Here is a 9870-nt window from a genome sequence, read left to right as displayed (position 1 = left end):
CAAGCAAAAAATTCAAAGATAAATTTGTTAATGCAATTCTACAAATTGGACATGAAGGAAAGTGAACCTTTAATCACACACTTGAACAAATATAAAAGCATTAAGCAATAGCTAGCAGCTATTGGTGGCAAAAAGATAGAAGATGATGAGGCACTAGCAGTGCTTCTGAAGAGTGTGGACAAAGGTGATTATGAAAACATTGTAGCAACACTAAAGAATGTACCTGAATTGAAGCTACACGAGATAGAAGCAGCTCTACTAGAGCAAGAGAGCAGAGGCAAAGAGAAGAAATGGCTCGACTCAACAGCAGGAGAAGAAAAAGTATTCTTCACCCGAGGAGGATTCTCTCAAGGATGAGGATGAGGAAGAGGCAGAGTAGGAGGAAGGACCTTCACTTGCCACAAATGTGGAAAGCCAGGACACATGGTGAGAGACTGCTATAGCAAACCCAGTGGAGAAGGAACGACATCGGCAAACTTCATGGAGGCTCCAAAGGAAGCGGAGTCGGATCATAGAGAGAGAGAGAGAGAGAGAGAGAGAGAGAGAGAGAGAGAGACCCCACAACCCAATGTAACCTGCCCCAACAAAGTAAAACCACCTCTGAGCCACCGATGATGTAGGCCACGTGGTAGATGTATGTGTGAGAACTTTAGTCAAGGTCGCAGGCACTTATAGTAGCCTTGGACACATAGAGAGAGAGAGTGTGTCAAGGACTATGGAGTTTAGGGACTTGAGGCACTGGTCGCGGGCTGTCAAGTAAGAAAGAAACTTGATACACGGTCCAGGTGTGCTAATATAACTTGAGGGGAGGAGTAGACACTGGTCGCGGACTACCAAGTAAGGGGAGGCAAACTTGGTATAGGGTCTAGGTGTACTAGGAGTATTCACTTGAGGGGAGGTGTTGAAAATACAAGTGAATAGGGTGTGTGCGGGAACAAGCCCTTGGTTAGAGGCTGTAAAAGAGAACAAGCCCTTGGTTAGAGGCTATAAAAGAGAATGAGTAAATGTGAAAGAACCTGTGAAAAGGTGAGAAGAATCTACTGGGAGAGAATAAAGGGTAGCTTGAGAAGATTTAGGAAGTGTGGAGATATTCTGGGAAGTGTGGAGATATTTTGGGAGATATTCTAGGAAAAGTGAAGAGGTGGAGAGAATCCGGGAAAAGAGGTGGAGTGAATCATGGAGAAATCAGTGGGATTTGATGCTTGATGTAAACTCTATAAATTGAGGCATTGCCCTAATGAGAATTTGCAGGTTTTTGAGTATCCATACCTACATTAATCTATTTGTTAATTATCCACTACTTATGTCTTAATTATTTACTAATCACTTTGTTAATGATGTTGATTCTAGTGTTTGATCCACCATAGCTCATCACAATGCTCAAATTTCAACACTTAGTACTTGACAAATAATACTGCACCTGGAGAAGTATTCATCACAAAGCTCTACATGATGAGGTTGAAGCTCAAAGGCTACGTGCAAAAGGAAAGAAGCATGTAGATTTGTGGGTTCAAGGAGGTCTATGCCTACTTGACCGATCAACTTATAAGCCTCCATCATTTAGCACCTTGCATGATCTTGTTAGATTTATTTGGGATGGTAAAAAAGGCTTATTTGGATATTTCTCAAGATTGAATAATCAAGCTACTATTTTCAAGAAAACTATGCTTGGTGTGTATAAGCAATCTGTCAAAGGACTGAAGATATCATGATCTCACAAAATCAACTTGTAAATGAGTTGGAAAGGCTACTTTAGTCATCTCAGGAAGAGCTAACAAAGCTTAGAAAAACTAACCAAAAATTAGAGGAATATGCACTCCAAAAAACCCAACTACAAAGCATTCCTTTTGGGTTATAAGAGTGAGATCAGTAGACAGTTTAAAAGTGTTACATGCCTAGCCACACATGGGGGTGCTAAGAAGAAATGAATGAGGCTTGCTCAAAGCTACATGAATAGTGTGGGAGGTTTTTTCTTGGATAGCTTTTGGGATGCAATTACAAATCAGAGCTTTGAAGGGCTCAAAAGGATGCTTACATCAACCCCTATTTTGGTGTGTTGTGACTTTTCAAAGCCATTCACCCCATAAGGGTGGATGCATGTGGAAGAGGCATTAGTGCCGTATTATATCAAGATCATGAGGTAATTACATTTGAGAATCTCAATTTGAATGAAAAGGAGATAAAATTGCATGTCTATAATCAAGAAATGATTTCCATCTTGCATACAATCAAGAAGTGGCATCATTATCTCTATGGGAGTCATTTCCATGTGAGAAGTGATCATAGGGTACTCAAATATTTTCATCTCAACCGAATCTATCTCCAAAGTAAAGTGGCATCATTATCTCTATGGGAGTCCATGTGAGAAGTGATCATAGGGTACTCAAATATTTTCATCTCAACCGAATCTATCTCCAAAGAAAAGAAGATAGGTGGCCATTTTGTAAAACTATGATTTTTAAATCACTTACACAAAAGGGAAAGAAAATGTAGTGGGGCTGATGCTCTTTTCACAGACTTGTTCCTTGAATGTAATCTTGGAGATACACAAAGATTGGGACATGGAAATTCAAGAGAAATATCTTTTGGATGAAGAAGTTTCACAAATGGTGCAGAAATTATAGCAAGGCACCCATGAAGATTTAACTCATTATTGAGCTTAAAAATGGTCTTTTGTCCTATACGGACAAGTTCTATTGTACCTAGTTCATTATACAACGCCAAAGTGATGGAGGAAATGTATGCAACCACTATGGTGGCGAGTCATTTGGGTCTCTATATAAAACCTTTGAAAAGAGAAGGAAGAGTTTATTTTGGATGGGGATTTGGAGAGATATGCATGCATATGTCACAAAGTGTTTATTCTCGACGAGGAGAAGTGGATGCATATATCTATGGACTTTGTCATAGGACTTCCTCGCACAAATAAGGGTTAGGACAGCCTCTATGTGGTGGTGGATTAGTTGACAAAAATGGCACACTTCATTCCTACCAAGGTCACTTATAGGACATATATGGTTGCAAGACAATTTGTGGCGTTCGTGTCAAATTGCATGGTATGCCTCAACAAATTGTAATTGGTCAAGATGCCAAGTTTATAGGTTCATTTTGGAAAACACTTATTTGAGAACTTTTTCGTGACACTCAACATTCATGGGGTGATTGTTACCTTTGGCATAATATTCACTTACAATAGTACAGATCATGTAAGCGTTGTCATGTCACCTTTTCAGGCTACAAGGTGAATGCACCAATGGTCATCAATAAAGAAGAGATTGAAAATCAAAATGTACAAGAGAAGGTTGAGAGAATGCAAACTCTCCTACAACCATGCAAGGACAATTTTAAGAATAATTAAAGAAGTATGAAGAAATATGCCGATGCCCATAGGATATTTGTGTAGTTCAATGTGGGTGATTGGGTGCTTTTACCCATACCAAAGTCAAGATATGCATCTCTTAAGAGAAATACAAACACCAAATTGGCACATAGGGACTATGGTCCATATAAGATTGAAAAAGAGTTGGGAAAGTGGCTTACAAGCTAACGCTACTGTGGCTAATACACACATATATGATATTTTCCATGTCTCTCAATTGAAGGAATATGTGGGGGAAATAGTGGATCTGCAAGATGAGTTACATGCCATGAATAAGGAAAGTATGGTAGAATATGCTCAATGAAGAGGCTTCATGATGGCAACTTGCCTTGGTCTTGGAAGGTTATGAGGAACTTTGGGTGCATTTGGTGGGGCAAATGGGGAGTAATAACAGTGATTTTTCTTCTAGAATTTTCTGTAAATCACAGTTAGAGAGCGTCATACCACTTGGGGATCATGATACTTGCATTTGGGAGTGTTGTAACTTGAGGTACTATTATGGTGAGCAAGTTTGGGGTTGTTTTGAAGGCATGAGATGCAGATTTTAGCAATTAGATATCATTTACAACCATGAATCATATGTGGATGCTCTCCTATGTTTATGTGGCATGTCACTTACTCTTATGCTATGTGGATATGGTGCCGATCACTTACACATGAATATCCAACCCATATGGAATGTCTAAATATTGCAAGGTTTCGAGGACGAAACCTATGGGATGGGATGGTTTGTAATGAAGTGCTAAGGCATAAAAGGGGCCATGTGCATGGTCTAATGTGGGAACCGAGGCAATAAGTGTGTGTGAACATGGGTAAGAGTATATAACTGTGGTCTAATGTGGGAACCGAGGTAATAAGTGTGTGTGAACATGGGTAAGAGTATATAAGATAACTGTGATCCCTAATTGTACATAACTCATAATCACTTTTGATATTTTTAATCAAGTCTTTCTTGGCAAGTGCTTTTCCATGGAGAACTCCCCCATGTCATAGACATCCATGTAAACAAGGTCTATGCTTCTCTAGACTCCATGTTAATGAGTCTCTTTCTCCCTTCCTTTCTTGCATTCATGCCAAATCAAAGTCTCAGGAAGCAATCATTTATCTTATCTTTCATGACCTATAATGTCAATTCATCTATCTAACATCATTTTGTATAATTATACTAACTTTTTATTGACGTGAATATCTCCAAAAAGTCACACATGAAAAACTACTCTGGGCTTTCACACCATTAAAATCTCAAAATTTGCATTATTTACAAACTCTATCACATCATTTGTATAGTATACACATAATAATAACATATGAATTATACTTGTCAAATATAGAATACCTTTGACATGAATATCTTAAGATATTCATGTCGTGAAAAACCAGTCTAATTTTTTTTCATGTTGAAGAAATTGTTCAAGTATGTTTTTTTACACACTAACTGCATCTTTTTATGACTTACTAAACCATTCTAACACCTTTGTAACTTCAAATACCAATACTTTTTCGATGTGAATATCTCAAAATATTCACGTCATGCAAAACTAGTTTGGTTTTTCACGTGAATAGTAGAAGTTACCTAAATCTCAACTTTGCATTAGTGATCCATTCTAACATGTTTTTGCTTCAAAATGATGAACTTTTTCAACATGACTATCTTTAGATATTCATGCATGAGAAAACTTATCCACATCATCATAGAAGTACACAGATAACCTCACTAACAATAGATTGTAACACTAACATACTAACTCTAAAAAACAAAACTAGAAAAGCCAGCTTATGGTGACAACTTTGATTATTACTTTTATAAGATGACTCCCCACAAGAAGGAGCATGCAAACTCTGACTATGCGTCAGAGGAGCTCAAGACTGTAGGTAATGAATAAAGAAGAAAGGCAATTGAATAAAATATCCAAGGCACAAAAGCACACACATCTCGGCCCCTACCTCAAGAATGTGGTGGGAATGATTATCAATAGAGAAGTGCAGACACATCAAGTGAAAAGGTGTCCTTCCAATACTACTCTCTAGAATGACTGCTATTCCTTGAAACCCAAATATCAAAGCTAAGTTGGAGGGACCATAGGGTTAGACTAGTATGCAGAGAAGATCCCCAAAATCATCAACACCTAGCTTTGTGAGAGTTTATTAAGTCCTGACTCCTATGATAAAAGGAAGAAAATAGGAGAAGTGAATGTGCCAGATGGAACACCTAAATTTGGAACTTGCTGATAGAGAATATGACCTTTAATAGGCCATACAGTTTCCCCCATCCACACACATGCACGGGTGGAAGGCAAGGACCTTCCCTTTCACACAATGCTTAAGGAAAAACAATGGGGTGGAGTATACCAATATCATAAAAAAGCAAACGAGTAGGCAGGGTGGTGTCAATGATTATGCGAATCAAGCCCGTGGACAGGTACAACCAAACCAACCTCCACATGCTTCAAAAGATTCATATGAAGCTCAAGATGACCCGATCTATTATCTTTTTTAGGATCTCTATATATTCCTACTGCAATACCAAACCAAATTGGTAAACCCTTACCTCCTCACCAAGGTATCGATTCATATCATAGGTAACCCACTCCCCAAAGAGGAAGAAATCTTTACGGGACCTATAGAGATCAGACAGGCAGATATGGTAAATGACCTAGAAAAGGTTCCCAACATAAAAGAAATTCTGGCAAGCATGGAATAGAAGAAGAAAGCAACTCGGACCAAGGAAACTCCTATTAGGCCATGTTCAAGCCAAAGGTGAGAAAGAAGCATCAGATGAAGGTGAAGAGTATGTAGCAGATCTCCCTCTATCCCCAAGAGTATGTAGCAGATCTCCCTCTATCCCCAAAAAATTTATCTAAAATGGTCTCATGTGTACAACAATAAGAACCTTGATTGTACACTCTATTTTGTGAGTCTCTCTCCTCCACATATTTGATCTAGCATGAGCACCACGAAATTCTAACATGGTATCAGAGCTTGGCAAGATTATGTCATTTTTGTGGTGTAGAATAGGTCAATTTTATTCCGTTTTTTTTGTGGAGCTGAACCTCCTGCCAGTGAAGGAGTTCTAGCATCTTGTGGAGGAAAGAACTCGGCAAGTTTCCATCTGGGAAAGTGTAGAGGATGTTCGGGCGCTCAGGAACGTACAACAAATTTCTGGGTTTCTCTTCTCCTCGGTGCGTCACTGCGTAGAGCAAGCAGGCGCACAAAATCAGCAGCGCTAGTTTTCCTACATCTATTCGCCTTGTGTGGGTAATCTTTAGCCACACAAGCTTAGGGCTTTTGAAGCCCTAAGCCTCAAGGTCCTACAGCCCCAGTCTCAACCCTAATGGCAGCCCGAATCGAGCGCTAGAGTCAAAATACCAATCGGCTGTCTGGTTTTCAGCCATGGAAGCTTGTATAAAAGCTTTATAAAAGTGTTTTAAACACTAATTAGCTTTCATGCTTATCATTAAAGGAGTACTAATCTGTTAAGTGCTCTTGTGAGGGTCTTTTTCCATATCCTTGAAGTGGTGGGCATACACCATGGGGTATTCATAAGCCTTATTGCCATCAAGCTTCATCAACATCTTCAAGTGCACAAAGCTTCTCAAAGTGTGCTTATAAGCACCAATAGTGTTGATTAACACTAATGAGACTACTAACCTAGCAAAGGGGAGCCATTCCAAAGTGTTTCTAAACACTAGGAGTGTTCTTAAACACTAATGGTGAATCTAATCACCAATGCAAGTGTCATTAGACGCTAGAAATATGCTCTTAAGCACTAATAGTGTTGCTAAATACTAATGGTGATCTTAATCACCAAACAAAGTGTTCTTTGACACTAATGAAGCTAATCTCCATCAGAATTAGTGGTTGGGCACAAACCCTAAGTGCTAAACCATAAACTTCACCATCTTAATCTCCTTTTTTATGCAACATCCTTAACTTCATTAAGGGTTGTTGCACTCTCATAAGCCTTTCTCTTTCTACTTAAGCCAAAACATCACAAATTTCTGGTTTTTTCTTCTTCATAAATCAGCCAATTACTCTCTAGTAATCTCCTTCAATACCCAATGTCAAAGGACAACACCCAAATTAAGAAGTTCTCAGGAGAGGGCTTCCACACTTGGCAAGTCCTTGTCAAGTACAAGATGATGTCCAAAGGTTTTTGGCCATTCATCTCCGGCACTAAGGTTATTGATCGAACTAAGGCTGAAGATATTGAAGATGATGAGAGGGCACAAGCCATCATCATGCTTCATCTTGGATGAGGCTCTCATTCACCATGTGGACCAGCTTCCGACTGCAAAGAAGAAATGGGATGAGCTTGACAAGCTCTATGGAGCTCGTGGTAAGAATTCCAAGATCTCACTTAAAATTGAATTTTTCAGCTTGGAACTCAAAGAGGGAGACGGCATTGGAGCCTTCATCTCTCACTTGAAGGGCCTTATGGCTCAACTTGCATCAGTGAATGCGAGAATGGATGCAGATGATGCAGGCTGTTTTGCTAAAAGCAGTCAAGAAGGTGTACCCCACCTTAGTCACCACCCTGAAGAACATACCTAATCTCACCCTTGAAGGAGTCATTCAATCTTGTCTTGACGTTGAAAGAAAAGAGGCCAAAGGGAGGAGCTGAATCTTCAAATGCAACAACTTCATCGAATATCGAACAAGCTTTGTTACATCAAGTGTAAGATGTGTCCATTGCAAAAAGGTGGGTCATTTGGCAAATAATTGTTGGATCAAATATCCCAACAAAATGAAATGTAACAAGTGTAAACAAACGGGACATATCACTTCCAGATGTCCTAACAAAGAGTCAAAAGCTAACTTTCTATCAACCTCTAACTCCACTGAGAAATTATTTTAAATCTCAATGTAACCACACATATATTCCTAACCTTGTACACCTAATGTTATAAAGGCATCCTATATCCAATACCACCTATTCCAATTTTTTAGCTGGTATTGAGGGGGGGTATTAAGAGACTAAGGTTATGTAAAAGGGGAGGAGAAGGGTGTGTGTGTGAATGGACTTGTGGTCCACTAGCTCACCTATTTAAAGGTGGAGCTAGAAGGCATTTTATGAGCATGAAGCTTAGTTGTATTTTGAGCAACTTAATAAGCAAGATCTTTTCTTGTATTTTGTGAGTCTCTCTCCTCCACATATTTGATCTAGTATGAGCACCACGAAATTCTAACACACAGCACCAAGAACAACCAATATAAGGAAAGGCAAAAGAAATAGGGGAGGATACCCATAAAGCCAAGGAAGTAGTACCAAAAGAAGCAAGGGAGAAGGAGGATACCCATAAAGACAAGGAAGTAGTACCAAAGGCAATGGTACCAAAAAAACAAGTGCAACAAGAAGAGCTCCCCAATGCAAACAAAGTTTCAAAAGGAGATACTCCAGTCAAGGAGACCATAAACCCATTGAAGCTTACATAGGACCATCAAGGAAGCATGGCAAGGATAAGAATGGATGTAGAAGAATCAGAGTAAGAAAATTCTAGAGAAGTTTCCCTCTCAAGAATCTCAACTTATAGATGTCTGCATCAAGTTTTCTTCCAGATCTTCCACTATTTTCTCCAAGCCATACACAACCAAACCTTTTAAGGTATAGGGATACAGGTACTAATATTACCAATCTAAACAAGGTAGATGATGATAATGAGAGTTTGGTATTAGATTGTCATATGATGGCGAGTTATATTCTAGATTACAACAATCAGTATACCTACACAAAAAAAGGCTTAAGGCTTGTGAAGAGGAATTGGGAGTCACAAGAGCACACCGGTCTAGGGATTTTGCCATCTATAGTATCACTTCAGTAATACAATATTCTTCTCTATTTTGCTATTGTGCAATTTGAGTTTTGTTCTATGAAAGAACCTCTATGAGTGTTCTGTGATATATACCCGCATGATGTTGTATCCTCTTACAGTGCTTGTGTGACATTAATCCCGTAAATGCTAAATGATGGTTGGTTGTAGCAATACAAAGAATTATTTCCTTCTCCTCAATATCCCAAGTAGCCTTTTTGAGGATCATTGAGCCAACACCTATGCGGGTGTGTTGTGGTGCCCTCGTGATAATTTCACTCACAATAAGCTACTACTGACAAGGCACAATGTCACCCTTCCTCAACTATCTAAAGTCGCAAAGCTCTCCCCCTCAACACTAGCGACATGTTGTTAGCAACATATATTCTTATAGCAGCACACCTCTCCAACGCCTTCTTAGAAATGTGAACAACACTCTGACTGAGTAGAATCCTCAGTCTGAACTCCACAATGAGCTATAACATACAAAGGTGAAGATGTGCCCCTAGTGTGGTGAATTCTAGAGGTTGCATTCTAATTTTATCTTAACTAGATTTAGGGTTCGAGTTTAAAGAATTCAATCTTGCCTCCCACTTGTATTTTATCATTACACCTAAAAATCTCGAAGTTCTTTTTTGGGTGCCTATTTTAAGGGTGGTTTTTATCCCATGCCTATTGCTCTCA

Source organism: Cibotium barometz, chromosome 12, assembly GCF_041138505.1.
Source record: "Cibotium barometz isolate CiBa-2024 chromosome 12, ASM4113850v1, whole genome shotgun sequence".
NCBI lineage: Eukaryota > Viridiplantae > Streptophyta > Polypodiopsida > Cyatheales > Cibotiaceae > Cibotium > Cibotium barometz.
Note: the sequence above shows the minus strand (reverse complement) of the source record.